At 56.8% G+C, this 27,249-nt stretch overlaps 8 pseudogenes; all 8 read left to right on the top strand.

The window, feature by feature from the left end:
• Positions 1–1,490: 1,490 nt before the first annotated feature.
• Positions 1,491–1,610, top strand: LOC147350888 (5S ribosomal RNA; annotated as a pseudogene).
• A 3,425-nt stretch (positions 1,611–5,035) lies between these two features.
• LOC147350887 (5S ribosomal RNA) lies at positions 5,036–5,155 on the top strand (annotated as a pseudogene).
• Positions 5,156–8,580: 3,425 nt separating this feature from the next.
• Positions 8,581–8,700, top strand: LOC147350886 (5S ribosomal RNA; annotated as a pseudogene).
• Positions 8,701–12,124: 3,424 nt separating this feature from the next.
• LOC147350885 (5S ribosomal RNA) lies at positions 12,125–12,244 on the top strand (annotated as a pseudogene).
• A 3,424-nt stretch (positions 12,245–15,668) lies between these two features.
• On the top strand, positions 15,669–15,788 carry LOC147350884 (5S ribosomal RNA; annotated as a pseudogene).
• A 3,425-nt stretch (positions 15,789–19,213) lies between these two features.
• On the top strand, positions 19,214–19,333 carry LOC147350883 (5S ribosomal RNA; annotated as a pseudogene).
• A 3,425-nt stretch (positions 19,334–22,758) lies between these two features.
• Positions 22,759–22,878, top strand: LOC147350882 (5S ribosomal RNA; annotated as a pseudogene).
• A 3,425-nt stretch (positions 22,879–26,303) lies between these two features.
• LOC147350881 (5S ribosomal RNA) lies at positions 26,304–26,423 on the top strand (annotated as a pseudogene).
• Positions 26,424–27,249: the final 826 nt, after the last annotated feature.

Here is a 27,249-nt window from a genome sequence, read left to right as displayed (position 1 = left end):
AAAGGTTGCTCTTTGTGTCTGCCCCTCTACTCCTTTCTTCCTGGACGCCTTAGGGTTTTGTCATGGAGATTTGAAATAAAGTGCACAAAAGTCATATGTGTTGAATCAAGATTTTGCATTTAACCATCTCTCAAAAAGGAAGAGAGCTTCACCTGCACATGTTTCTTTCAAAACCGTCAATTGCTTTTCAATTCTGGGGTTTCTCTCTTGCCTTGTTCAGTTAGCCTTAACAGTAAAAATCCACGAAAACTACATAAAGATTCAAAGATACCAACAAAGGACAGCTTCTGTTTTTGAAATCATCTTTCCATTTAGTAGAACACGAGCTCTATTCTTTGTATTTTGCCTAGGGAATTAGCAATGTCCTGGTTCAGATGGCAAGGCATCCGCGCGCAGGAGACTGGGGTTTGATCCCTGGGTCGGGAAGATCCCGCCGAAGAAGGAAATGGCAACCCACTCCCAGTATCCTCGCCTGGGAAATGCCACGGACAGAGGAGCCTGATGGGCCGCAGTCCATGGGTTGTATTAAAGTTGGGCTCAACCCAGCAACTACGAACACAAGTATTTCCAAAGACCACACTCAAGTGTGTGTGTGTGTGTGTGTGTGTGTGTGTGTGTGTATCTCCTCTTGCCGTCTTGGAGTCTGTCTCGGAATCTTCATGTATTTCTGCCTCTGTATCTCCTGACAGCCAGCCGCCGGCCCGTTCGTCTGGCCCCGGCCTCTCCCAGGCGCTCTGGCTCTGGCTGAGGAGCTTGCGCAGGCCAGCTGTCTCCCTTGGCGTGGGTGCGTGCGAGTGTCTGTGTGTCTGTCTGTGTGCCTGCCTGTGGCTCGTCTGCTCTCTCAGGAAGGTCGAGGGCTTGGCGTGGGGGCAAAGGGGGGGCCTCGGTAGTGCGAAGGGGAGGGGCTGAGGCGCTCCGGTCGACCGCGCCTCCCTGGCTTCTGGTGGGTTTGGGCACCGGACAGGTGCCGGGCAAGTTGGGCGCTCAAGTTTCGCTGCGTCTAGGCCCGCAGGAGGTTCAGAGGCCCCTGGGTCGCGGGGTTTGGGAGGCGGCGGGCGCCGAAGACCGACACCTCCGGGGCCGCGCGGGCCTGAGCAGCGAATGGGATCGGGGGGAAGCCCGGCTCAGCGAGCGCGGCCGGGTCTGGAGTGGCCGCGGGTGGGAAGGCGCCGAGACCTCTGCACCCCTCAGCCCAGCCCCCAGGCCCTGCGCGCACGCACGCACGCACGCCCTCCCGGTCAATGGGGGGTCCTGGAAGCCCCTCGGGCCCCCGGGCCCGGCCAGGCGCTTGCTGGTCTGGTGTTGGCGGTGTTCGGGGGGTGGGGGGGGGGCGGGCTGGCGTCAGCAGGCTGGAGTCCGGTCGCGGGTCGTGCGGCTCAAGTACAGCATGCCCCGCGACGAGAGGTGCGGCCCGTTGGCCCGACCTGCAGGGCAGAGCGAAAGGGAGGCGAAGCGCAAGGCTCTTAGGGCGCCCCGAGCCAACCGCCACCGTCTCAGGCCGTATCAGCCCGAAGGCGCCGGATCTCGTCTGATCTCGGAAGCTAAGCAGGGTCGGGCCTGGTTAGTATCTTGGATGGGAGACCACCTGGGAATCCCGGGTGCTCGAGGCTTTTTGCCTACCAGAAGAGGTCCTTTAGCCCCCGCCGCGCGTCCCGATTCTTGGATCCCCCCCGCAGCCCCAGCCCCTCCCGGGCCGCGGGGAGCGGGTGGCCGGGGCCCCGACTCCCGCTGCAGACCTGGGTTGCCTCCGCGCGGCCCGCGAGCCCCTCCGCATTCGCATTCGGCTTCCAGGACACCCGACGACCGGCAGTCCCGTCTCCACCTGGGGCTCCTTTGGCTTGCCTCAGGCAATCCCGGGGCTTGCACGGACTCCAGCCAGAGCCCCGGCCCCCGCCCCACCCCCTGCCTCGAGGCCATCGCGCATGCGCATGTGCGCGCGCACGCACAGATAGATGTGCCCAAACGGGGCATCTATCTTGTTCACTTATACCGTGGGTGGATCTATGCCTGGGAGTCGGACTGCTGGACCATAGGCTACTTCCACTTTTAGTTCCTTCGGGAACCTCCATATTCTTTTCCATACCGGCTCTACCCACGCCCATTCCTACTCACCGTGGAGGAGAGTTCCCTTTGCTCCACATCTTCTCCAGCATCGGTTATTGACAGACATCGCAGTGAGGCCCAGTCGGACTCATGTGAAGTGGTCCCTCCTTGGAGTTTGGAGTTGAGCCTCTCCAATCATTAGTGACGTGGAGCAAGATGACCTTTTGGAAATGCAGATGCAATGCTGTCACCTCCCTGCTCCAACGGCTCTCGTATTTTCCCAGCATATTGAAGATACGACCACTTCCCTTCAGGCTTGCTCCTCACGTTCTTCTCTGATGTCTTTTGCCTGGAATGCCCTCTGCACTCTTTGGCTTCCATCCCATAGGGCATTTTTCGTTTCTGGAATGTCCTAAGTGTCCCTGGTCACATAGCCTTCCAAGATGCTATTTTCCCTGCCTGAAATTCTTCCTGCATCTCAACCCTGGTTTACCTAGGTTCAACCTATGGACCTCAACGAAATGGTGCCTCTGGAAAGCCTTCCCTGACACCCAGGTTTTGTGGTGAGGGAAGAGGCCCCTCTATAGGTTCTCAAAGGATCTGCCTGTGATGTATCATTAGAGTCGTCTCAGTGAAAGCAGGAACTCTGTGTCTTCTTCTCTCCGCCTTCTATTCCCTGAAACTTATTACATGCCTCCTAGCTCATCGTAGGTGCTCAGTATTTACTTAGTGTGTGAAAGACAGAAAAGCTCTTGGAAGCCTCAAGGGGTCACTTGGCTCGGCACTTTTGATCTCTTTGTATATTTGGCGATTCAATTCTTTCCTTTCCTGGGTTGATGGGTACACTATATTCGAGGCACAATCTAAGGCATGAAGACATATCCATACATAGAGGGTCTTGCTTTCAAGGAACTCGTACAGCAGATTTCTACAAGTTAGGGCTTTTCAAATGCTCTAGAAGCATGTGAACGTTCAGTAGGCTCCATTTTCATTTCAAAGAAAGATCGTTTGACTTCCATAGCAAAGGTGGAGACCTTCCAACGTTGAGTCCAATACGTATACCTTGACCATTTCAGGCAAGTCTTGTGGTTCCTTCTGGAGGTGTGTGGCTCTTGCAGAAATGTGAAGATCTTCCATCGTCCTCAGACTTTGGTGTCATTTGCAATCATCCAGAAAGCTTCCAGGTCTAGGTTCCAGACCACCAGCACACACAGTCAGTAGCCAACGGAGTGGATTCCAGGAATACGCATTGTTCACCGGCATTACCGTTGATATTGTTGCTGCACACTCAATGCAGTGGGCAGGGCCTGGATTGTCCACTGGGTCTCATGTGGAGTGGAAAGAAGGGCTCCCCCCCTCCACCCCCCACACACACACCACCCACCCCCACTGTTGACAGCCTTGTGACGAGAAACGGTCCCCGAAACAAGAATCAGACAAACCAGAGAAGCCCAGATGATAGTCCTTGAGATGAAGGAACTAAGCAGCTGGTTGCGATGGCACCAAGGGGAAAGGTTGCTCTTTGTGTCTGCCCCTCTACTCCTTTCTTCCTGGACGCCTTAGGGTTTTGTCATGGAGATTTGAAATAAAGTGCACAAAAGTCATATGTGTTGAATCAAGATTTTGCATTTAACCATCTCTCAAAAAGGAAGAGAGCTTCACCTGCACGTGTTTCTTTCAAAACCGTCAATTGCTTTTCAATTCTGGGGTTTCTCTCTTGCCTTGTTCAGTTAGCCTTAACAGTAAAAATCCACGAAAACTACATAAAGATTCAAAGATACCAACAAAGGACAGCTTCTGTTTTTGAAATCATCTTTGCATTTAGTAGAACACGAGCTCTATTCTTTGTATTTTGCCTAGGGAATTAGCAATGTCCTGGTTCAGATGGCAAGGCATCCGCGCGCAGGAGACTGGGGTTTGATCCCTGGGTCGGGAAGATCCCGCCGGAGAAGGAAATGGCAACCCACTCCCAGTATCCTCGCCTGGGAAATGCCACGGACAGAGGAGCCTGATGGGCCGCAGTCCATGGGTTGTATTAAAGTTGGGCTCAACCCAGCAACTACGAACACAAGTATTTCCAAAGACCACACTCAAGTGTGTGTGTGTGTGTGTGTGTGTATCTCCTCTTGCCGTCTTGGAGTCTGTCTCGGAATCTTCATGTATTTCTGCCTCTGTATCTCCTGACAGCCAGCCGCCGGCCCGTTCGTCTGGCCCCGGCCTCTCCCAGGCGCTCTGGCTCTGGCTGAGGAGCTTGCGCAGGCCAGCTGTCTCCCTTGGCGTGGGTGCGTGCGAGTGTCTGTGTGTCTGTCTGTGTGCCTGCCTGTGGCTCGTCTGCTCTCTCAGGAAGGTCGAGGGCTTGGCGTGGGGGCAAAGGGGGGGCCTCGGTAGTGCGAAGGGGAGGGGCTGAGGCGCTCCAGTCGACCGCGCCTCCCTGGCTTCTGGTGGGTTTGGGCACCGGACAGGTGCCGGGCAAGTTGGGCGCTCAAGTTTCGCTGCGTCTAGGCCCGCAGGAGGTTCAGAGGCCCCTGGGCCGCGGGGGTTGGGAGGCGGCGGGCGCCGAAGACCGACACCTCCGGGGCCGCGCGGGCCTGAGCAGCGAATGGGATCGGGGGGAGGCCCGGCTCAGCGAGCGCGGCCGGGTCTGGAGTGGCCGCGGGTGGGAGGGCGCCGAGACCTCCGCACCCCTCAGCCCAGCCCCCAGGCCCTGCGCGCACGCACGCACGCACGCCCTCCCGGTCAATGGGGGGTCCTGGAAGCCCCTCGGGCCCCCGGGCCCGGCCAGGTGCTTGCTGGTCTGGTGTTGGCGGTGTTCGGGGGGTGGGGGCGGGGGGGGCGGGCCGGCGTCAGCAGGCTGGAGTCCGGTCGCGGGTCGTGCGGCTCAAGTACAGCATGCCCCGCGACGAGAGGTGCGGCCCGTTGGCCCGACCTGCAGGGCAGAGCGAAAGGGAGGCGAAGCGCAAGGCTCTTAGGGCGCCCCGAGCCAACGGCCACCGTCTCAGGCCGTATCAGCCCGAAGGCGCCGGATCTCGTCTGATCTCGGAAGCTAAGCAGGGTCGGGCCTGGTTAGTATCTTGGATGGGAGACCACCTGGGAATCCCGGGTGCTCGAGGCTTTTTGCCTACCAGAAGAGGTCCTTTAGCCCCCGCCGCGCGTCCCGATTCTTGGATCCCCCCCGCAGCCCCAGCCCCTCCCGGGCCGCGGGGAGCGGGTGGCCGGGGCCCCGACTCCCGCTGCAGACCTGGGTTGCCTCCGCGCGGCCCGCGAGCCCCTCCGCATTCGCATTCGGCTTCCAGGACACCCGACGACCGGCAGTCCCGTCTCCACCTGGGGCTCCTTTGGCTTGCCTCAGGCAATCCCGGGGCTTGCACCGACTCCAGCCAGAGCCCCGGCCCCCGCCCCACCCCCTGCCTCGAGGCGATCGCGCATGCGCATGTGCGCGCGCACGCACAGATAGATGTGCCCAAACGGGGCATCTATCTTGTTCACTTATACCGTGGGTGGATCTATGCCTGGGAGTCGGACTGCTGGACCATAGGCTACTTCCACTTTTAGTTCCTTCGGGAACCTCCATATTCTTTTCCATACCGGCTCTACCCACGCCCATTCCTACTCACCGTGGAGGAGAGTTCCCTTTGCTCCACATCTTCTCCAGCATCGGTTATTGACAGACATCGCAGTGAGGCCCAGTCGGACTCATGTGAAGTGGTCCCTCCTTGGAGTTTGGAGTTGAGCCTCTCCAATCATTAGTGACGTGGAGCAAGATGACCTTTTGGAAATGCAGATGCAATGCTGTCACCTCCCTGCTCCAACGGCTCTCGTATTTTCCCAGCATATTGAAGATACGACCACTTCCCTTCAGGCTTGCTCCTCACGTTCTTCTCTGATGTCTTTTGCCTGGAATGCCCTCTGCACTCTTTGGCTTCCATCCCATAGGGCATTTTTCGTTTCTGGAATGTCCTAAGTGTCCCTGGTCACATAGCCTTCCAAGATGCTATTTTCCCTGCCTGAAATTCTTCCTGCATCTCAACCCTGGTTTACCTAGGTTCAACCTATGGACCTCAACGAAATGGTGCCTCTGGAAAGCCTTCCCTGACACCCAGGTTTTGTGGTGAGGGAAGAGGCCCCTCTATAGGTTCTCAAAGGATCTGCCTGTGATGTATCATTAGAGTCGTCTCAGTGAAAGCAGGAACTCTGTGTCTTCTTCTCTCCGCCTTCTATTCCCTGAAACTTATTACATGCCTCCTAGCTCATCGTAGGTGCTCAGTATTTACTTAGTGTGTGAAAGACAGAAAAGCTCTTGGAAGCCTCAAGGGGTCACTTGGCTCGGCACTTTTGATCTCTTTGTATATTTGGCGATTCAATTCTTTCCTTTCCTGGGTTGATGGGTACACTATATTCGAGGCACAATCTAAGGCATGAAGACATATCCATACATAGAGGGTCTTGCTTTCAAGGAACTCGTACAGCAGATTTCTACAAGTTAGGGCTTTTCAAATGCTCTAGAAGCATGTGAACGTTCAGTAGGCTCCATTTTCATTTCAAAGAAAGATCGTTTGACTTCCATAGCAAAGGTGGAGACCTTCCAACGTTGAGTCCAATACGTATACCTTGACCATTTCAGGCAAGTCTTGTGGTTCCTTCTGGAGGTGTGTGGCTCTTGCAGAAATGTGAAGATCTTCCATCGTCCTCAGACTTTGGTGTCATTTGCAATCATCCAGAAAGCTTCCAGGTCTAGGTTCCAGACCACCAGCACACACAGTCAGTAGCCAACGGAGTGGATTCCAGGAATACGCATTGTTCACCGGCATTACCGTTGATATTGTTGCTGCACACTCAATGCAGTGGGCAGGGCCTGGATTGTCCACTGGGTCTCATGTGGAGTGGAAAGAAGGGCTCCCCCCCTCCCCCCCCCCCACACACACCACCCACCCCCACTGTTGACAGCCTTGTGACGAGAAACGGTCCCCGAAACAAGAATCAGACAAACCAGAGAAGCCCAGATGATAGTCCTTGAGATGAAGGAACTAAGCAGCTGGTTGCGATGGCACCAAGGGGAAAGGTTGCTCTTTGTGTCTGCCCCTCTACTCCTTTCTTCCTGGACGCCTTAGGGTTTTGTCATGGAGATTTGAAATAAAGTGCACAAAAGTCATATGTGTTGAATCAAGATTTTGCATTTAACCATCTCTCAAAAAGGAAGAGAGCTTCACCTGCACGTGTTTCTTTCAAAACCGTCAATTGCTTTTCAATTCTGGGGTTTCTCTCTTGCCTTGTTCAGTTAGCCTTAACAGTAAAAATCCACGAAAACTACATAAAGATTCAAAGATACCAACAAAGGACAGCTTCTGTTTTTGAAATCATCTTTGCATTTAGTAGAACACGAGCTCTATTCTTTGTATTTTGCCTAGGGAATTAGCAATGTCCTGGTTCAGATGGCAAGGCATCCGCGCGCAGGAGACTGGGGTTTGATCCCTGGGTCGGGAAGATCCCGCCGGAGAAGGAAATGGCAACCCACTCCCAGTATCCTCGCCTGGGAAATGCCACGGACAGAGGAGCCTGATGGGCCGCAGTCCATGGGTTGTATTAAAGTTGGGCTCAACCCAGCAACTACGAACACAAGTATTTCCAAAGACCACACTCAAGTGTGTGTGTGTGTGTGTGTGTGTATCTCCTCTTGCCGTCTTGGAGTCTGTCTCGGAATCTTCATGTATTTCTGCCTCTGTATCTCCTGACAGCCAGCCGCCGGCCCGTTCGTCTGGCCCCGGCCTCTCCCAGGCGCTCTGGCTCTGGCTGAGGAGCTTGCGCAGGCCAGCTGTCTCCCTTGGCGTGGGTGCGTGCGAGTGTCTGTGTGTCTGTCTGTGTGCCTGCCTGTGGCTCGTCTGCTCTCTCAGGAAGGTCGAGGGCTTGGCGTGGGGGCAAAGGGGGGGCCTCGGTAGTGCGAAGGGGAGGGGCCGAGGCGCTCCAGTCGACCGCGCCTCCCTGGCTTCTGGTGGGTTTGGGCACCGGACAGGTGCCGGGCAAGTTGGGCGCTCAAGTTTCGCTGCGTCTAGGCCCGCAGGAGGTTCAGAGGCCCCTGGGCCGCGGGGGTTGGGAGGCGGCGGGCGCCGAAGACCGACACCTCCGGGGCCGCGCGGGCCTGAGCAGCGAATGGGATCGGGGGGAGGCCCGGCTCAGCGAGCGCGGCCGGGTCTGGAGTGGCCGCGGGTGGGAGGGCGCCGAGACCTCCGCACCCCTCAGCCCAGCCCCCAGGCCCTGCGCGCACGCACGCACGCACGCCCTCCCGGTCAATGGGGGGTCCTGGAAGCCCCTCGGGCCCCCGGGCCCGGCCAGGTGCTTGCTGGTCTGGTGTTGGCGGTGTTCGGGGGGTGGGGGCGGGGGGGGCGGGCCGGCGTCAGCAGGCTGGAGTCCGGTCGCGGGTCGTGCGGCTCAAGTACAGCATGCCCCGCGACGAGAGGTGCGGCCCGTTGGCCCGACCTGCAGGGCAGAGCGAAAGGGAGGCGAAGCGCAAGGCTCTTAGGGCGCCCCGAGCCAACCGCCACCGTCTCAGGCCGTATCAGCCTGAAGGCGCCGGATCTCGTCTGATCTCGGAAGCTAAGCAGGGTCGGGCCTGGTTAGTATCTTGGATGGGAGACCACCTGGGAATCCCGGGTGCTCGAGGCTTTTTGCCTACCAGAAGAGGTCCTTTAGCCCCCGCCGCGCGTCCCGATTCTTGGATCCCCCCCGCAGCCCCAGCCCCTCCCGGGCCGCGGGGAGCGGGTGGCCGGGGCCCCGACTCCCGCTGCAGACCTGGGTTGCCTCCGCGCGGCCCGCGAGCCCCTCCGCATTCGCATTCGGCTTCCAGGACACCCGACGACCGGCAGTCCCGTCTCCACCTGGGGCTCCTTTGGCTTGCCTCAGGCAATCCCGGGGCTTGCACCGACTCCAGCCAGAGCCCCGGCCCCCGCCCCACCCCCTGCCTCGAGGCGATCGCGCATGCGCATGTGCGCGCGCACGCACAGATAGATGTGCCCAAACGGGGCATCTATCTTGTTCACTTATACCGTGGGTGGATCTATGCCTGGGAGTCGGACTGCTGGACCATAGGCTACTTCCACTTTTAGTTCCTTCGGGAACCTCCATATTCTTTTCCATACCGGCTCTACCCACGCCCATTCCTACTCACCGTGGAGGAGAGTTCCCTTTGCTCCACATCTTCTCCAGCATCGGTTATTGACAGACATCGCAGTGAGGCCCAGTCGGACTCATGTGAAGTGGTCCCTCCTTGGAGTTTGGAGTTGAGCCTCTCCAATCATTAGTGACGTGGAGCAAGATGACCTTTTGGAAATGCAGATGCAATGCTGTCACCTCCCTGCTCCAACGGCTCTCGTATTTTCCCAGCATATTGAAGATACGACCACTTCCCTTCAGGCTTGCTCCTCACGTTCTTCTCTGATGTCTTTTGCCTGGAATGCCCTCTGCACTCTTTGGCTTCCATCCCATAGGGCATTTTTCGTTTCTGGAATGTCCTAAGTGTCCCTGGTCACATAGCCTTCCAAGATGCTATTTTCCCTGCCTGAAATTCTTCCTGCATCTCAACCCTGGTTTACCTAGGTTCAACCTATGGACCTCAACGAAATGGTGCCTCTGGAAAGCCTTCCCTGACACCCAGGTTTTGTGGTGAGGGAAGAGGCCCCTCTATAGGTTCTCAAAGGATCTGCCTGTGATGTATCATTAGAGTCGTCTCAGTGAAAGCAGGAACTCTGTGTCTTCTTCTCTCCGCCTTCTATTCCCTGAAACTTATTACATGCCTCCTAGCTCATCGTAGGTGCTCAGTATTTACTTAGTGTGTGAAAGACAGAAAAGCTCTTGGAAGCCTCAAGGGGTCACTTGGCTCGGCACTTTTGATCTCTTTGTATATTTGGCGATTCAATTCTTTCCTTTCCTGGGTTGATGGGTACACTATATTCGAGGCACAATCTAAGGCATGAAGACATATCCATACATAGAGGGTCTTGCTTTCAAGGAACTCGTACAGCAGATTTCTACAAGTTAGGGCTTTTCAAATGCTCTAGAAGCATGTGAACGTTCAGTAGGCTCCATTTTCATTTCAAAGAAAGATCGTTTGACTTCCATAGCAAAGGTGGAGACCTTCCAACGTTGAGTCCAATACGTATACCTTGACCATTTCAGGCAAGTCTTGTGGTTCCTTCTGGAGGTGTGTGGCTCTTGCAGAAATGTGAAGATCTTCCATCGTCCTCAGACTTTGGTGTCATTTGCAATCATCCAGAAAGCTTCCAGGTCTAGGTTCCAGACCACCAGCACACACAGTCAGTAGCCAACGGAGTGGATTCCAGGAATACGCATTGTTCACCGGCATTACCGTTGATATTGTTGCTGCACACTCAATGCAGTGGGCAGGGCCTGGATTGTCCACTGGGTCTCATGTGGAGTGGAAAGAAGGGCTCCCCCCCTCCACCCCCCACACACACACCACCCACCCCCACTGTTGACAGCCTTGTGACGAGAAACGGTCCCCGAAACAAGAATCAGACAAACCAGAGAAGCCCAGATGATAGTCCTTGAGATGAAGGAACTAAGCAGCTGGTTGCGATGGCACCAAGGGGAAAGGTTGCTCTTTGTGTCTGCCCCTCTACTCCTTTCTTCCTGGACGCCTTAGGGTTTTGTCATGGAGATTTGAAATAAAGTGCACAAAAGTCATATGTGTTGAATCAAGATTTTGCATTTAACCATCTCTCAAAAAGGAAGAGAGCTTCACCTGCACGTGTTTCTTTCAAAACCGTCAATTGCTTTTCAATTCTGGGGTTTCTCTCTTGCCTTGTTCAGTTAGCCTTAACAGTAAAAATCCACGAAAACTACATAAAGATTCAAAGATACCAACAAAGGACAGCTTCTGTTTTTGAAATCATCTTTGCATTTAGTAGAACACGAGCTCTATTCTTTGTATTTTGCCTAGGGAATTAGCAATGTCCTGGTTCAGATGGCAAGGCATCCGCGCGCAGGAGACTGGGGTTTGATCCCTGGGTCGGGAAGATCCCGCCGGAGAAGGAAATGGCAACCCACTCCCAGTATCCTCGCCTGGGAAATGCCACGGACAGAGGAGCCTGATGGGCCGCAGTCCATGGGTTGTATTAAAGTTGGGCTCAACCCAGCAACTACGAACACAAGTATTTCCAAAGACCACACTCAAGTGTGTGTGTGTGTGTGTGTGTGTATCTCCTCTTGCCGTCTTGGAGTCTGTCTCGGAATCTTCATGTATTTCTGCCTCTGTATCTCCTGACAGCCAGCCGCCGGCCCGTTCGTCTGGCCCCGGCCTCTCCCAGGCGCTCTGGCTCTGGCTGAGGAGCTTGCGCAGGCCAGCTGTCTCCCTTGGCGTGGGTGCGTGCGAGTGTCTGTGTGTCTGTCTGTGTGCCTGCCTGTGGCTCGTCTGCTCTCTCAGGAAGGTCGAGGGCTTGGCGTGGGGGCAAAGGGGGGGCCTCGGTAGTGCGAAGGGGAGGGGCTGAGGCGCTCCAGTCGACCGCGCCTCCCTGGCTTCTGGTGGGTTTGGGCACCGGACAGGTGCCGGGCAAGTTGGGCGCTCAAGTTTCGCTGCGTCTAGGCCCGCAGGAGGTTCAGAGGCCCCTGGGCCGCGGGGGTTGGGAGGCGGCGGGCGCCGAAGACCGACACCTCCGGGGCCGCGCGGGCCTGAGCAGCGAATGGGATCGGGGGGAGGCCCGGCTCAGCGAGCGCGGCCGGGTCTGGAGTGGCCGCGGGTGGGAGGGCGCGAGACCTCCGCACCCCTCAGCCCAGCCCCCAGGCCCTGCGCGCACGCACGCACGCACGCCCTCCCGGTCAATGGGGGGTCCTGGAAGCCCCTCGGGCCCCCGGGCCCGGCCAGGTGCTTGCTGGTCTGGTGTTGGCGGTGTTCGGGGGGTGGGGGCGGGGGGGGCGGGCCGGCGTCAGCAGGCTGGAGTCCGGTCGCGGGTCGTGCGGCTCAAGTACAGCATGCCCCGCGACGAGAGGTGCGGCCCGTTGGCCCGACCTGCAGGGCAGAGCGAAAGGGAGGCGAAGCGCAAGGCTCTTAGGGCGCCCCGAGCCAACCGCCACCGTCTCAGGCCGTATCAGCCCGAAGGCGCCGGATCTCGTCTGATCTCGGAAGCTAAGCAGGGTCGGGCCTGGTTAGTATCTTGGATGGGAGACCACCTGGGAATCCCGGGTGCTCGAGGCTTTTTGCCTACCAGAAGAGGTCCTTTAGCCCCCGCCGCGCGTCCCGATTCTTGGATCCCCCCCGCAGCCCCAGCCCCTCCCGGGCCGCGGGGAGCGGGTGGCCGGGGCCCCGACTCCCGCTGCAGACCTGGGTTGCCTCCGCGCGGCCCGCGAGCCCCTCCGCATTCGCATTCGGCTTCCAGGACACCCGACGACCGGCAGTCCCGTCTCCACCTGGGGCTCCTTTGGCTTGCCTCAGGCAATCCCGGGGCTTGCACCGACTCCAGCCAGAGCCCCGGCCCCCGCCCCACCCCCTGCCTCGAGGCGATCGCGCATGCGCATGTGCGCGCGCACGCACAGATAGATGTGCCCAAACGGGGCATCTATCTTGTTCACTTATACCGTGGGTGGATCTATGCCTGGGAGTCGGACTGCTGGACCATAGGCTACTTCCACTTTTAGTTCCTTCGGGAACCTCCATATTCTTTTCCATACCGGCTCTACCCACGCCCATTCCTACTCACCGTGGAGGAGAGTTCCCTTTGCTCCACATCTTCTCCAGCATCGGTTATTGACAGACATCGCAGTGAGGCCCAGTCGGACTCATGTGAAGTGGTCCCTCCTTGGAGTTTGGAGTTGAGCCTCTCCAATCATTAGTGACGTGGAGCAAGATGACCTTTTGGAAATGCAGATGCAATGCTGTCACCTCCCTGCTCCAACGGCTCTCGTATTTTCCCAGCATATTGAAGATACGACCACTTCCCTTCAGGCTTGCTCCTCACGTTCTTCTCTGATGTCTTTTGCCTGGAATGCCCTCTGCACTCTTTGGCTTCCATCCCATAGGGCATTTTTCGTTTCTGGAATGTCCTAAGTGTCCCTGGTCACATAGCCTTCCAAGATGCTATTTTCCCTGCCTGAAATTCTTCCTGCATCTCAACCCTGGTTTACCTAGGTTCAACCTATGGACCTCAACGAAATGGTGCCTCTGGAAAGCCTTCCCTGACACCCAGGTTTTGTGGTGAGGGAAGAGGCCCCTCTATAGGTTCTCAAAGGATCTGCCTGTGATGTATCATTAGAGTCGTCTCAGTGAAAGCAGGAACTCTGTGTCTTCTTCTCTCCGCCTTCTATTCCCTGAAACTTATTACATGCCTCCTAGCTCATCGTAGGTGCTCAGTATTTACTTAGTGTGTGAAAGACAGAAAAGCTCTTGGAAGCCTCAAGGGGTCACTTGGCTCGGCACTTTTGATCTCTTTGTATATTTGGCGATTCAATTCTTTCCTTTCCTGGGTTGATGGGTACACTATATTCGAGGCACAATCTAAGGCATGAAGACATATCCATACATAGAGGGTCTTGCTTTCAAGGAACTCGTACAGCAGATTTCTACAAGTTAGGGCTTTTCAAATGCTCTAGAAGCATGTGAACGTTCAGTAGGCTCCATTTTCATTTCAAAGAAAGATCGTTTGACTTCCATAGCAAAGGTGGAGACCTTCCAACGTTGAGTCCAATACGTATACCTTGACCATTTCAGGCAAGTCTTGTGGTTCCTTCTGGAGGTGTGTGGCTCTTGCAGAAATGTGAAGATCTTCCATCGTCCTCAGACTTTGGTGTCATTTGCAATCATCCAGAAAGCTTCCAGGTCTAGGTTCCAGACCACCAGCACACACAGTCAGTAGCCAACGGAGTGGATTCCAGGAATACGCATTGTTCACCGGCATTACCGTTGATATTGTTGCTGCACACTCAATGCAGTGGGCAGGGCCTGGATTGTCCACTGGGTCTCATGTGGAGTGGAAAGAAGGGCTCCCCCCCTCCACCCCCCACACACACACCACCCACCCCCACTGTTGACAGCCTTGTGACGAGAAACGGTCCCCGAAACAAGAATCAGACAAACCAGAGAAGCCCAGATGATAGTCCTTGAGATGAAGGAACTAAGCAGCTGGTTGCGATGGCACCAAGGGGAAAGGTTGCTCTTTGTGTCTGCCCCTCTACTCCTTTCTTCCTGGACGCCTTAGGGTTTTGTCATGGAGATTTGAAATAAAGTGCACAAAAGTCATATGTGTTGAATCAAGATTTTGCATTTAACCATCTCTCAAAAAGGAAGAGAGCTTCACCTGCACGTGTTTCTTTCAAAACCGTCAATTGCTTTTCAATTCTGGGGTTTCTCTCTTGCCTTGTTCAGTTAGCCTTAACAGTAAAAATCCACGAAAACTACATAAAGATTCAAAGATACCAACAAAGGACAGCTTCTGTTTTTGAAATCATCTTTGCATTTAGTAGAACACGAGCTCTATTCTTTGTATTTTGCCTAGGGAATTAGCAATGTCCTGGTTCAGATGGCAAGGCATCCGCGCGCAGGAGACTGGGGTTTGATCCCTGGGTCGGGAAGATCCCGCCGGAGAAGGAAATGGCAACCCACTCCCAGTATCCTCGCCTGGGAAATGCCACGGACAGAGGAGCCTGATGGGCCGCAGTCCATGGGTTGTATTAAAGTTGGGCTCAACCCAGCAACTACGAACACAAGTATTTCCAAAGACCACACTCAAGTGTGTGTGTGTGTGTGTGTGTGTATCTCCTCTTGCCGTCTTGGAGTCTGTCTCGGAATCTTCATGTATTTCTGCCTCTGTATCTCCTGACAGCCAGCCGCCGGCCCGTTCGTCTGGCCCCGGCCTCTCCCAGGCGCTCTGGCTCTGGCTGAGGAGCTTGCGCAGGCCAGCTGTCTCCCTTGGCGTGGGTGCGTGCGAGTGTCTGTGTGTCTGTCTGTGTGCCTGCCTGTGGCTCGTCTGCTCTCTCAGGAAGGTCGAGGGCTTGGCGTGGGGGCAAAGGGGGGGCCTCGGTAGTGCGAAGGGGAGGGGCTGAGGCGCTCCAGTCGACCGCGCCTCCCTGGCTTCTGGTGGGTTTGGGCACCGGACAGGTGCCGGGCAAGTTGGGCGCTCAAGTTTCGCTGCGTCTAGGCCCGCAGGAGGTTCAGAGGCCCCTGGGCCGCGGGGGTTGGGAGGCGGCGGGCGCCGAAGACCGACACCTCCGGGGCCGCGCGGGCCTGAGCAGCGAATGGGATCGGGGGGAGGCCCGGCTCAGCGAGCGCGGCCGGGTCTGGAGTGGCCGCGGGTGGGAGGGCGCGAGACCTCCGCACCCCTCAGCCCAGCCCCCAGGCCCTGCGCGCACGCACGCACGCACGCCCTCCCGGTCAATGGGGGGTCCTGGAAGCCCCTCGGGCCCCCGGGCCCGGCCAGGTGCTTGCTGGTCTGGTGTTGGCGGTGTTCGGGGGGTGGGGGCGGGGGGGGCGGGCCGGCGTCAGCAGGCTGGAGTCCGGTCGCGGGTCGTGCGGCTCAAGTACAGCATGCCCCGCGACGAGAGGTGCGGCCCGTTGGCCCGACCTGCAGGGCAGAGCGAAAGGGAGGCGAAGCGCAAGGCTCTTAGGGCGCCCCGAGCCAACCGCCACCGTCTCAGGCCGTATCAGCCCGAAGGCGCCGGATCTCGTCTGATCTCGGAAGCTAAGCAGGGTCGGGCCTGGTTAGTATCTTGGATGGGAGACCACCTGGGAATCCCGGGTGCTCGAGGCTTTTTGCCTACCAGAAGAGGTCCTTTAGCCCCCGCCGCGCGTCCCGATTCTTGGATCCCCCCCGCAGCCCCAGCCCCTCCCGGGCCGCGGGGAGCGGGTGGCCGGGGCCCCGACTCCCGCTGCAGACCTGGGTTGCCTCCGCGCGGCCCGCGAGCCCCTCCGCATTCGCATTCGGCTTCCAGGACACCCGACGACCGGCAGTCCCGTCTCCACCTGGGGCTCCTTTGGCTTGCCTCAGGCAATCCCGGGGCTTGCACCGACTCCAGCCAGAGCCCCGGCCCCCGCCCCACCCCCTGCCTCGAGGCGATCGCGCATGCGCATGTGCGCGCGCACGCACAGATAGATGTGCCCAAACGGGGCATCTATCTTGTTCACTTATACCGTGGGTGGATCTATGCCTGGGAGTCGGACTGCTGGACCATAGGCTACTTCCACTTTTAGTTCCTTCGGGAACCTCCATATTCTTTTCCATACCGGCTCTACCCACGCCCATTCCTACTCACCGTGGAGGAGAGTTCCCTTTGCTCCACATCTTCTCCAGCATCGGTTATTGACAGACATCGCAGTGAGGCCCAGTCGGACTCATGTGAAGTGGTCCCTCCTTGGAGTTTGGAGTTGAGCCTCTCCAATCATTAGTGACGTGGAGCAAGATGACCTTTTGGAAATGCAGATGCAATGCTGTCACCTCCCTGCTCCAACGGCTCTCGTATTTTCCCAGCATATTGAAGATACGACCACTTCCCTTCAGGCTTGCTCCTCACGTTCTTCTCTGATGTCTTTTGCCTGGAATGCCCTCTGCACTCTTTGGCTTCCATCCCATAGGGCATTTTTCGTTTCTGGAATGTCCTAAGTGTCCCTGGTCACATAGCCTTCCAAGATGCTATTTTCCCTGCCTGAAATTCTTCCTGCATCTCAACCCTGGTTTACCTAGGTTCAACCTATGGACCTCAACGAAATGGTGCCTCTGGAAAGCCTTCCCTGACACCCAGGTTTTGTGGTGAGGGAAGAGGCCCCTCTATAGGTTCTCAAAGGATCTGCCTGTGATGTATCATTAGAGTCGTCTCAGTGAAAGCAGGAACTCTGTGTCTTCTTCTCTCCGCCTTCTATTCCCTGAAACTTATTACATGCCTCCTAGCTCATCGTAGGTGCTCAGTATTTACTTAGTGTGTGAAAGACAGAAAAGCTCTTGGAAGCCTCAAGGGGTCACTTGGCTCGGCACTTTTGATCTCTTTGTATATTTGGCGATTCAATTCTTTCCTTTCCTGGGTTGATGGGTACACTATATTCGAGGCACAATCTAAGGCATGAAGACATATCCATACATAGAGGGTCTTGCTTTCAAGGAACTCGTACAGCAGATTTCTACAAGTTAGGGCTTTTCAAATGCTCTAGAAGCATGTGAACGTTCAGTAGGCTCCATTTTCATTTCAAAGAAAGATCGTTTGACTTCCATAGCAAAGGTGGAGACCTTCCAACGTTGAGTCCAATACGTATACCTTGACCATTTCAGGCAAGTCTTGTGGTTCCTTCTGGAGGTGTGTGGCTCTTGCAGAAATGTGAAGATCTTCCATCGTCCTCAGACTTTGGTGTCATTTGCAATCATCCAGAAAGCTTCCAGGTCTAGGTTCCAGACCACCAGCACACACAGTCAGTAGCCAACGGAGTGGATTCCAGGAATACGCATTGTTCACCGGCATTACCGTTGATATTGTTGCTGCACACTCAATGCAGTGGGCAGGGCCTGGATTGTCCACTGGGTCTCATGTGGAGTGGAAAGAAGGGCTCCCCCCCTCCACCCCCCACACACACACCACCCACCCCCACTGTTGACAGCCTTGTGACGAGAAACGGTCCCCGAAACAAGAATCAGACAAACCAGAGAAGCCCAGATGATAGTCCTTGAGATGAAGGAACTAAGCAGCTGGTTGCGATGGCACCAAGGGGAAAGGTTGCTCTTTGTGTCTGCCCCTCTACTCCTTTCTTCCTGGACGCCTTAGGGTTTTGTCATGGAGATTTGAAATAAAGTGCACAAAAGTCATATGTGTTGAATCAAGATTTTGCATTTAACCATCTCTCAAAAAGGAAGAGAGCTTCACCTGCACGTGTTTCTTTCAAAACCGTCAATTGCTTTTCAATTCTGGGGTTTCTCTCTTGCCTTGTTCAGTTAGCCTTAACAGTAAAAATCCACGAAAACTACATAAAGATTCAAAGATACCAACAAAGGACAGCTTCTGTTTTTGAAATCATCTTTGCATTTAGTAGAACACGAGCTCTATTCTTTGTATTTTGCCTAGGGAATTAGCAATGTCCTGGTTCAGATGGCAAGGCATCCGCGCGCAGGAGACTGGGGTTTGATCCCTGGGTCGGGAAGATCCCGCCGGAGAAGGAAATGGCAACCCACTCCCAGTATCCTCGCCTGGGAAATGCCACGGACAGAGGAGCCTGATGGGCCGCAGTCCATGGGTTGTATTAAAGTTGGGCTCAACCCAGCAACTACGAACACAAGTATTTCCAAAGACCACACTCAAGTGTGTGTGTGTGTGTGTGTGTGTATCTCCTCTTGCCGTCTTGGAGTCTGTCTCGGAATCTTCATGTATTTCTGCCTCTGTATCTCCTGACAGCCAGCCGCCGGCCCGTTCGTCTGGCCCCGGCCTCTCCCAGGCGCTCTGGCTCTGGCTGAGGAGCTTGCGCAGGCCAGCTGTCTCCCTTGGCGTGGGTGCGTGCGAGTGTCTGTGTGTCTGTCTGTGTGCCTGCCTGTGGCTCGTCTGCTCTCTCAGGAAGGTCGAGGGCTTGGCGTGGGGGCAAAGGGGGGGCCTCGGTAGTGCGAAGGGGAGGGGCCGAGGCGCTCCAGTCGACCGCGCCTCCCTGGCTTCTGGTGGGTTTGGGCACCGGACAGGTGCCGGGCAAGTTGGGCGCTCAAGTTTCGCTGCGTCTAGGCCCGCAGGAGGTTCAGAGGCCCCTGGGCCGCGGGGGTTGGGAGGCGGCGGGCGCCGAAGACCGACACCTCCGGGGCCGCGCGGGCCTGAGCAGCGAATGGGATCGGGGGGAGGCCCGGCTCAGCGAGCGCGGCCGGGTCTGGAGTGGCCGCGGGTGGGAGGGCGCCGAGACCTCCGCACCCCTCAGCCCAGCCCCCAGGCCCTGCGCGCACGCACGCACGCACGCCCTCCCGGTCAATGGGGGGTCCTGGAAGCCCCTCGGGCCCCCGGGCCCGGCCAGGTGCTTGCTGGTCTGGTGTTGGCGGTGTTCGGGGGGTGGGGGCGGGGGGGGCGGGCCGGCGTCAGCAGGCTGGAGTCCGGTCGCGGGTCGTGCGGCTCAAGTACAGCATGCCCCGCGACGAGAGGTGCGGCCCGTTGGCCCGACCTGCAGGGCAGAGCGAAAGGGAGGCGAAGCGCAAGGCTCTTAGGGCGCCCCGAGCCAACCGCCACCGTCTCAGGCCGTATCAGCCTGAAGGCGCCGGATCTCGTCTGATCTCGGAAGCTAAGCAGGGTCGGGCCTGGTTAGTATCTTGGATGGGAGACCACCTGGGAATCCCGGGTGCTCGAGGCTTTTTGCCTACCAGAAGAGGTCCTTTAGCCCCCGCCGCGCGTCCCGATTCTTGGATCCCCCCCGCAGCCCCAGCCCCTCCCGGGCCGCGGGGAGCGGGTGGCCGGGGCCCCGACTCCCGCTGCAGACCTGGGTTGCCTCCGCGCGGCCCGCGAGCCCCTCCGCATTCGCATTCGGCTTCCAGGACACCCGACGACCGGCAGTCCCGTCTCCACCTGGGGCTCCTTTGGCTTGCCTCAGGCAATCCCGGGGCTTGCACCGACTCCAGCCAGAGCCCCGGCCCCCGCCCCACCCCCTGCCTCGAGGCGATCGCGCATGCGCATGTGCGCGCGCACGCACAGATAGATGTGCCCAAACGGGGCATCTATCTTGTTCACTTATACCGTGGGTGGATCTATGCCTGGGAGTCGGACTGCTGGACCATAGGCTACTTCCACTTTTAGTTCCTTCGGGAACCTCCATATTCTTTTCCATACCGGCTCTACCCACGCCCATTCCTACTCACCGTGGAGGAGAGTTCCCTTTGCTCCACATCTTCTCCAGCATCGGTTATTGACAGACATCGCAGTGAGGCCCAGTCGGACTCATGTGAAGTGGTCCCTCCTTGGAGTTTGGAGTTGAGCCTCTCCAATCATTAGTGACGTGGAGCAAGATGACCTTTTGGAAATGCAGATGCAATGCTGTCACCTCCCTGCTCCAACGGCTCTCGTATTTTCCCAGCATATTGAAGATACGACCACTTCCCTTCAGGCTTGCTCCTCACGTTCTTCTCTGATGTCTTTTGCCTGGAATGCCCTCTGCACTCTTTGGCTTCCATCCCATAGGGCATTTTTCGTTTCTGGAATGTCCTAAGTGTCCCTGGTCACATAGCCTTCCAAGATGCTATTTTCCCTGCCTGAAATTCTTCCTGCATCTCAACCCTGGTTTACCTAGGTTCAACCTATGGACCTCAACGAAATGGTGCCTCTGGAAAGCCTTCCCTGACACCCAGGTTTTGTGGTGAGGGAAGAGGCCCCTCTATAGGTTCTCAAAGGATCTGCCTGTGATGTATCATTAGAGTCGTCTCAGTGAAAGCAGGAACTCTGTGTCTTCTTCTCTCCGCCTTCTATTCCCTGAAACTTATTACATGCCTCCTAGCTCATCGTAGGTGCTCAGTATTTACTTAGTGTGTGAAAGACAGAAAAGCTCTTGGAAGCCTCAAGGGGTCACTTGGCTCGGCACTTTTGATCTCTTTGTATATTTGGCGATTCAATTCTTTCCTTTCCTGGGTTGATGGGTACACTATATTCGAGGCACAATCTAAGGCATGAAGACATATCCATACATAGAGGGTCTTGCTTTCAAGGAACTCGTACAGCAGATTTCTACAAGTTAGGGCTTTTCAAATGCTCTAGAAGCATGTGAACGTTCAGTAGGCTCCATTTTCATTTCAAAGAAAGATCGTTTGACTTCCATAGCAAAGGTGGAGACCTTCCAACGTTGAGTCCAATACGTATACCTTGACCATTTCAGGCAAGTCTTGTGGTTCCTTCTGGAGGTGTGTGGCTCTTGCAGAAATGTGAAGATCTTCCATCGTCCTCAGACTTTGGTGTCATTTGCAATCATCCAGAAAGCTTCCAGGTCTAGGTTCCAGACCACCAGCACACACAGTCAGTAGCCAACGGAGTGGATTCCAGGAATACGCATTGTTCACCGGCATTACCGTTGATATTGTTGCTGCACACTCAATGCAGTGGGCAGGGCCTGGATTGTCCACTGGGTCTCATGTGGAGTGGAAAGAAGGGCTCCCCCCCTCCCCCCCACACACACACACCACCCACCCCCACTGTTGACAGCCTTGTGACGAGAAACGGTCCCCGAAACAAGAATCAGACAAACCAGAGAAGCCCAGATGATAGTCCTTGAGATGAAGGAACTAAGCAGCTGGTTGCGATGGCACCAAGGGGAAAGGTTGCTCTTTGTGTCTGCCCCTCTACTCCTTTCTTCCTGGACGCCTTAGGGTTTTGTCATGGAGATTTGAAATAAAGTGCACAAAAGTCATATGTGTTGAATCAAGATTTTGCATTTAACCATCTCTCAAAAAGGAAGAGAGCTTCACCTGCACGTGTTTCTTTCAAAACCGTCAATTGCTTTTCAATTCTGGGGTTTCTCTCTTGCCTTGTTCAGTTAGCCTTAACAGTAAAAATCCACGAAAACTACATAAAGATTCAAAGATACCAACAAAGGACAGCTTCTGTTTTTGAAATCATCTTTGCATTTAGTAGAACACGAGCTCTATTCTTTGTATTTTGCCTAGGGAATTAGCAATGTCCTGGTTCAGATGGCAAGGCATCCGCGCGCAGGAGACTGGGGTTTGATCCCTGGGTCGGGAAGATCCCGCCGGAGAAGGAAATGGCAACCCACTCCCAGTATCCTCGCCTGGGAAATGCCACGGACAGAGGAGCCTGATGGGCCGCAGTCCATGGGTTGTATTAAAGTTGGGCTCAACCCAGCAACTACGAACACAAGTATTTCCAAAGACCACACTCAAGTGTGTGTGTGTGTGTGTGTGTGTATCTCCTCTTGCCGTCTTGGAGTCTGTCTCGGAATCTTCATGTATTTCTGCCTCTGTATCTCCTGACAGCCAGCCGCCGGCCCGTTCGTCTGGCCCCGGCCTCTCCCAGGCGCTCTGGCTCTGGCTGAGGAGCTTGCGCAGGCCAGCTGTCTCCCTTGGCGTGGGTGCGTGCGAGTGTCTGTGTGTCTGTCTGTGTGCCTGCCTGTGGCTCGTCTGCTCTCTCAGGAAGGTCGAGGGCTTGGCGTGGGGGCAAAGGGGGGGCCTCGGTAGTGCGAAGGGGAGGGGCTGAGGCGCTCCAGTCGACCGCGCCTCCCTGGCTTCTGGTGGGTTTGGGCACCGGACAGGTGCCGGGCAAGTTGGGCGCTCAAGTTTCGCTGCGTCTAGGCCCGCAGGAGGTTCAGAGGCCCCTGGGCCGCGGGGGTTGGGAGGCGGCGGGCGCCGAAGACCGACACCTCCGGGGCCGCGCGGGCCTGAGCAGCGAATGGGATCGGGGGGAGGCCCGGCTCAGCGAGCGCGGCCGGGTCTGGAGTGGCCGCGGGTGGGAGGGCGCCGAGACCTCCGCACCCCTCAGCCCAGCCCCCAGGCCCTGCGCGCACGCACGCACGCACGCCCTCCCGGTCAATGGGGGGTCCTGGAAGCCCCTCGGGCCCCCGGGCCCGGCCAGGTGCTTGCTGGTCTGGTGTTGGCGGTGTTCGGGGGGTGGGGGCGGGGGGGGCGGGCCGGCGTCAGCAGGCTGGAGTCCGGTCGCGGGTCGTGCGGCTCAAGTACAGCATGCCCCGCGACGAGAGGTGCGGCCCGTTGGCCCGACCTGCAGGGCAGAGCGAAAGGGAGGCGAAGCGCAAGGCTCTTAGGGCGCCCCGAGCCAACGGCCACCGTCTCAGGCCGTATCAGCCCGAAGGCGCCGGATCTCGTCTGATCTCGGAAGCTAAGCAGGGTCGGGCCTGGTTAGTATCTTGGATGGGAGACCACCTGGGAATCCCGGGTGCTCGAGGCTTTTTGCCTACCAGAAGAGGTCCTTTAGCCCCCGCCGCGCGTCCCGATTCTTGGATCCCCCCCGCAGCCCCAGCCCCTCCCGGGCCGCGGGGAGCGGGTGGCCGGGGCCCCGACTCCCGCTGCAGACCTGGGTTGCCTCCGCGCGGCCCGCGAGCCCCTCCGCATTCGCATTCGGCTTCCAGGACACCCGACGACCGGCAGTCCCGTCTCCACCTGGGGCTCCTTTGGCTTGCCTCAGGCAATCCCGGGGCTTGCACCGACTCCAGCCAGAGCCCCGGCCCCCGCCCCACCCCCTGCCTCGAGGCGATCGCGCATGCGCATGTGCGCGCGCACGCACAGATAGATGTGCCCAAACGGGGCATCTATCTTGTTCACTTATACCGTGGGTGGATCTATGCCTGGGAGTCGGACTGCTGGACCATAGGCTACTTCCACTTTTAGTTCCTTCGGGAACCTCCATATTCTTTTCCATACCGGCTCTACCCACGCCCATTCCTACTCACCGTGGAGGAGAGTTCCCTTTGCTCCACATCTTCTCCAGCATCGGTTATTGACAGACATCGCAGTGAGGCCCAGTCGGACTCATGTGAAGTGGTCCCTCCTTGGAGTTTGGAGTTGAGCCTCTCCAATCATTAGTGACGTGGAGCAAGATGACCTTTTGGAAATGCAGATGCAACGCTGTCACCTCCCTGCTCCAACGGCTCTCGTATTTTCCCAGCATATTGAAGATACGACCACTTCCCTTCAGGCTTGCTCCTCACGTTCTTCTCTGATGTCTTTTGCCTGGAATGCCCTCTGCACTCTTTGGCTTCCATCCCATAGGGCATTTTTCGTTTCTGGAATGTCCTAAGTGTCCCTGGTCACATAGCCTTCCAAGATGCTATTTTCCCTGCCTGAAATTCTTCCTGCATCTCAACCCTGGTTTACCTAGGTTCAACCTATGGACCTCAACGAAATGGTGCCTCTGGAAAGCCTTCCCTGACACCCAGGTTTTGTGGTGAGGGAAGAGGCCCCTCTATAGGTTCTCAAAGGATCTGCCTGTGATGTATCATTAGAGTCGTCTCAGTGAAAGCAGGAACTCTGTGTCTTCTTCTCTCCGCCTTCTATTCCCTGAAACTTATTACATGCCTCCTAGCTCATCGTAGGTGCTCAGTATTTACTTAGTGTGTGAAAGACAGAAAAGCTCTTGGAAGCCTCAAGGGGTCACTTGGCTCGGCACTTTTGATCTCTTTGTATATTTGGCGATTCAATTCTTTCCTTTCCTGGGTTGATGGGTACACTATATTCGAGGCACAACCTAAGGCATGAAGACATATCCATACATAGAGGGTCTTGCTTTCAAGGAACTCGTACAGCAGATTTCTACAAGTTAGGGCTTTTCAAATGCTCTAGAAGCATGTGAACGTTCAGTAGGCTCCATTTTCATTTCAAAGAAAGATCGTTTGACTTCCATAGCAAAGGTGGAGACCTTCCAACGTTGAGTCCAATACGTATACCTTGACCATTTCAGGCAAGTCTTGTGGTTCCTTCTGGAGGTGTGTGGCTCTTGCAGAAATGTGAAGATCTTCCATCGTCCTCAGACTTTGGTGTCATTTGCAATCATCCAGAAAGCTTCCAGGTCTAGGTTCCAGACCACCAGCACACACAGTCAGTAGCCAACGGAGTGGATTCCAGGAATACGCCTTGTTCACCGGCATTACCGTTGATATTGTTGCTGCACACTCAATGCAGTGGGCAGGGCCTGGATTGTCCACTGGGTCTCATGTGGAGTGGAAAGAAGGGCTCCCCCCCTCCCCCCCACACACACACACCACCCACCCCCACTGTTGACAGCCTTGTGACGAGAAACGGTCCCCGAAACAAGAATCAGACAAACCAGAGAAGCCCAGATGATAGTCCTTGAGATGAAGGAACTAAGCAGCTGGTTGCGATGGCACCAAGGGGAAAGGTTGCTCTTTGTGTCTGCCCCTCTACTCCTTTCTTCCTGGACGCCTTAGGGTTTTGTCATGGAGATTTGAAATAAAGTGCACAAAAGTCATATGTGTTGAATCAAGATTTTGCATTTAACCATCTCTCAAAAAGGAAGAGAGCTTCACCTGCACGTGTTTCTTTCAAAACCGTCAATTGCTTTTCAATTCTGGGGTTTCTCTCTTGCCTTGTTCAGTTAGCCTTAACAGTAAAAATCCACGAAAACTACATAAAGATTCAAAGATACCAACAAAGGACAGCTTCTGTTTTTGAAATCATCTTTGCATTTAGTAGAACACGAGCTCTATTCTTTGTATTTTGCCTAGGGAATTAGCAATGTCCTGGTTCAGATGGCAAGGCATCCGCGCGCAGGAGACTGGGGTTTGATCCCTGGGTCGGGAAGATCCCGCCGGAGAAGGAAATGGCAACCCACTCCCAGTATCCTCGCCTGGGAAATGCCACGGACAGAGGAGCCTGATGGGCCGCAGTCCATGGGTTGTATTAAAGTTGGGCTCAACCCAGCAACTACGAACACAAGTATTTCCAAAGACCACACTCAAGTGTGTGTGTGTGTGTGTGTGTGTATCTCCTCTTGCCGTCTTGGAGTCTGTCTCGGAATCTTCATGTATTTCTGCCTCTGTATCTCCTGACAGCCAGCCGCCGGCCCGTTCGTCTGGCCCCGGCCTCTCCCAGGCGCTCTGGCTCTGGCTGAGGAGCTTGCGCAGGCCAGCTGTCTCCCTTGGCGTGGGTGCGTGCGAGTGTCTGTGTGTCTGTCTGTGTGCCTGCCTGTGGCTCGTCTGCTCTCTCAGGAAGGTCGAGGGCTTGGCGTGGGGGCAAAGGGGGGGCCTCGGTAGTGCGAAGGGGAGGGGCTGAGGCGCTCCAGTCGACCGCGCCTCCCTGGCTTCTGGTGGGTTTGGGCACCGGACAGGTGCCGGGCAAGTTGGGCGCTCAAGTTTCGCTGCGTCTAGGCCCGCAGGAGGTTCAGAGGCCCCTGGGCCGCGGGGGTTGGGAGGCGGCGGGCGCCGAAGACCGACACCTCCGGGGCCGCGCGGGCCTGAGCAGCGAATGGGATCGGGGGGAGGCCCGGCTCAGCGAGCGCGGCCGGGTCTGGAGTGGCCGCGGGTGGGAGGGCGCCGAGACCTCCGCACCCCTCAGCCCAGCCCCCAGGCCCTGCGCGCACGCACGCACGCACGCCCTCCCGGTCAATGGGGGGTCCTGGAAGCCCCTCGGGCCCCCGGGCCCGGCCAGGTGCTTGCTGGTCTGGTGTTGGCGGTGTTCGGGGGGTGGGGGCGGGGGGGGCGGGCCGGCGTCAGCAGGCTGGAGTCCGGTCGCGGGTCGTGCGGCTCAAGTACAGCATGCCCCGCGACGAGAGGTGCGGCCCGTTGGCCCGACCTGCAGGGCAGAGCGAAAGGGAGGCGAAGCGCAAGGCTCTTAGGGCGCCCCGAGCCAACCGCCACCGTCTCAGGCCGTATCAGCCCGAAGGCGCCGGATCTCGTCTGATCTCGGAAGCTAAGCAGGGTCGGGCCTGGTTAGTATCTTGGATGGGAGACCACCTGGGAATCCCGGGTGCTCGAGGCTTTTTGCCTACCAGAAGAGGTCCTTTAGCCCCCGCCGCGCGTCCCGATTCTTGGATCCCCCCCGCAGCCCCAGCCCCTCCCGGGCCGCGGGGAGCGGGTGGCCGGGGCCCCGACTCCCGCTGCAGACCTGGGTTGCCTCCGCGCGGCCCGCGAGCCCCTCCGCATTCGCATTCGGCTTCCAGGACACCCGACGACCGGCAGTCCCGTCTCCACCTGGGGCTCCTTTGGCTTGCCTCAGGCAATCCCGGGGCTTGCACCGACTCCAGCCAGAGCCCCGGCCCCCGCCCCACCCCCTGCCTCGAGGCGATCGCGCATGCGCATGTGCGCGCGCACGCACAGATAGATGTGCCCAAACGGGGCATCTATCTTGTTCACTTATACCGTGGGTGGATCTATGCCTGGGAGTCGGACTGCTGGACCATAGGCTACTTCCACTTTTAGTTCCTTCGGGAACCTCCATATTCTTTTCCATACCGGCTCTACCCACGCCCATTCCTACTCACCGTGGAGGAGAGTTCCCTTTGCTCCACATCTTCTCCAGCATCGGTTATTGACAGACATCGCAGTGAGGCCCAGTCGGACTCATGTGAAGTGGTCCCTCCTTGGAGTTTGGAGTTGAGCCTCTCCAATCATTAGTGACGTGGAGCAAGATGACCTTTTGGAAATGCAGATGCAATGCTGTCACCTCCCTGCTCCAACGGCTCTCGTATTTTCCCAGCATATTGAAGATACGACCACTTCCCTTCAGGCTTGCTCCTCACGTTCTTCTCTGATGTCTTTTGCCTGGAATGCCCTCTGCACTCTTTGGCTTCCATCCCATAGGGCAT

This window comes from Bos grunniens, chromosome 20 (genome assembly GCF_055505025.1).
Source record: "Bos grunniens cultivar Pamir isolate PY7600 chromosome 20, Bosgru_T2T1.0, whole genome shotgun sequence".
Lineage (NCBI taxonomy): Eukaryota > Metazoa > Chordata > Mammalia > Artiodactyla > Bovidae > Bos > Bos grunniens.
This window is presented reverse-complemented; position numbering and strand designations above follow the sequence as displayed.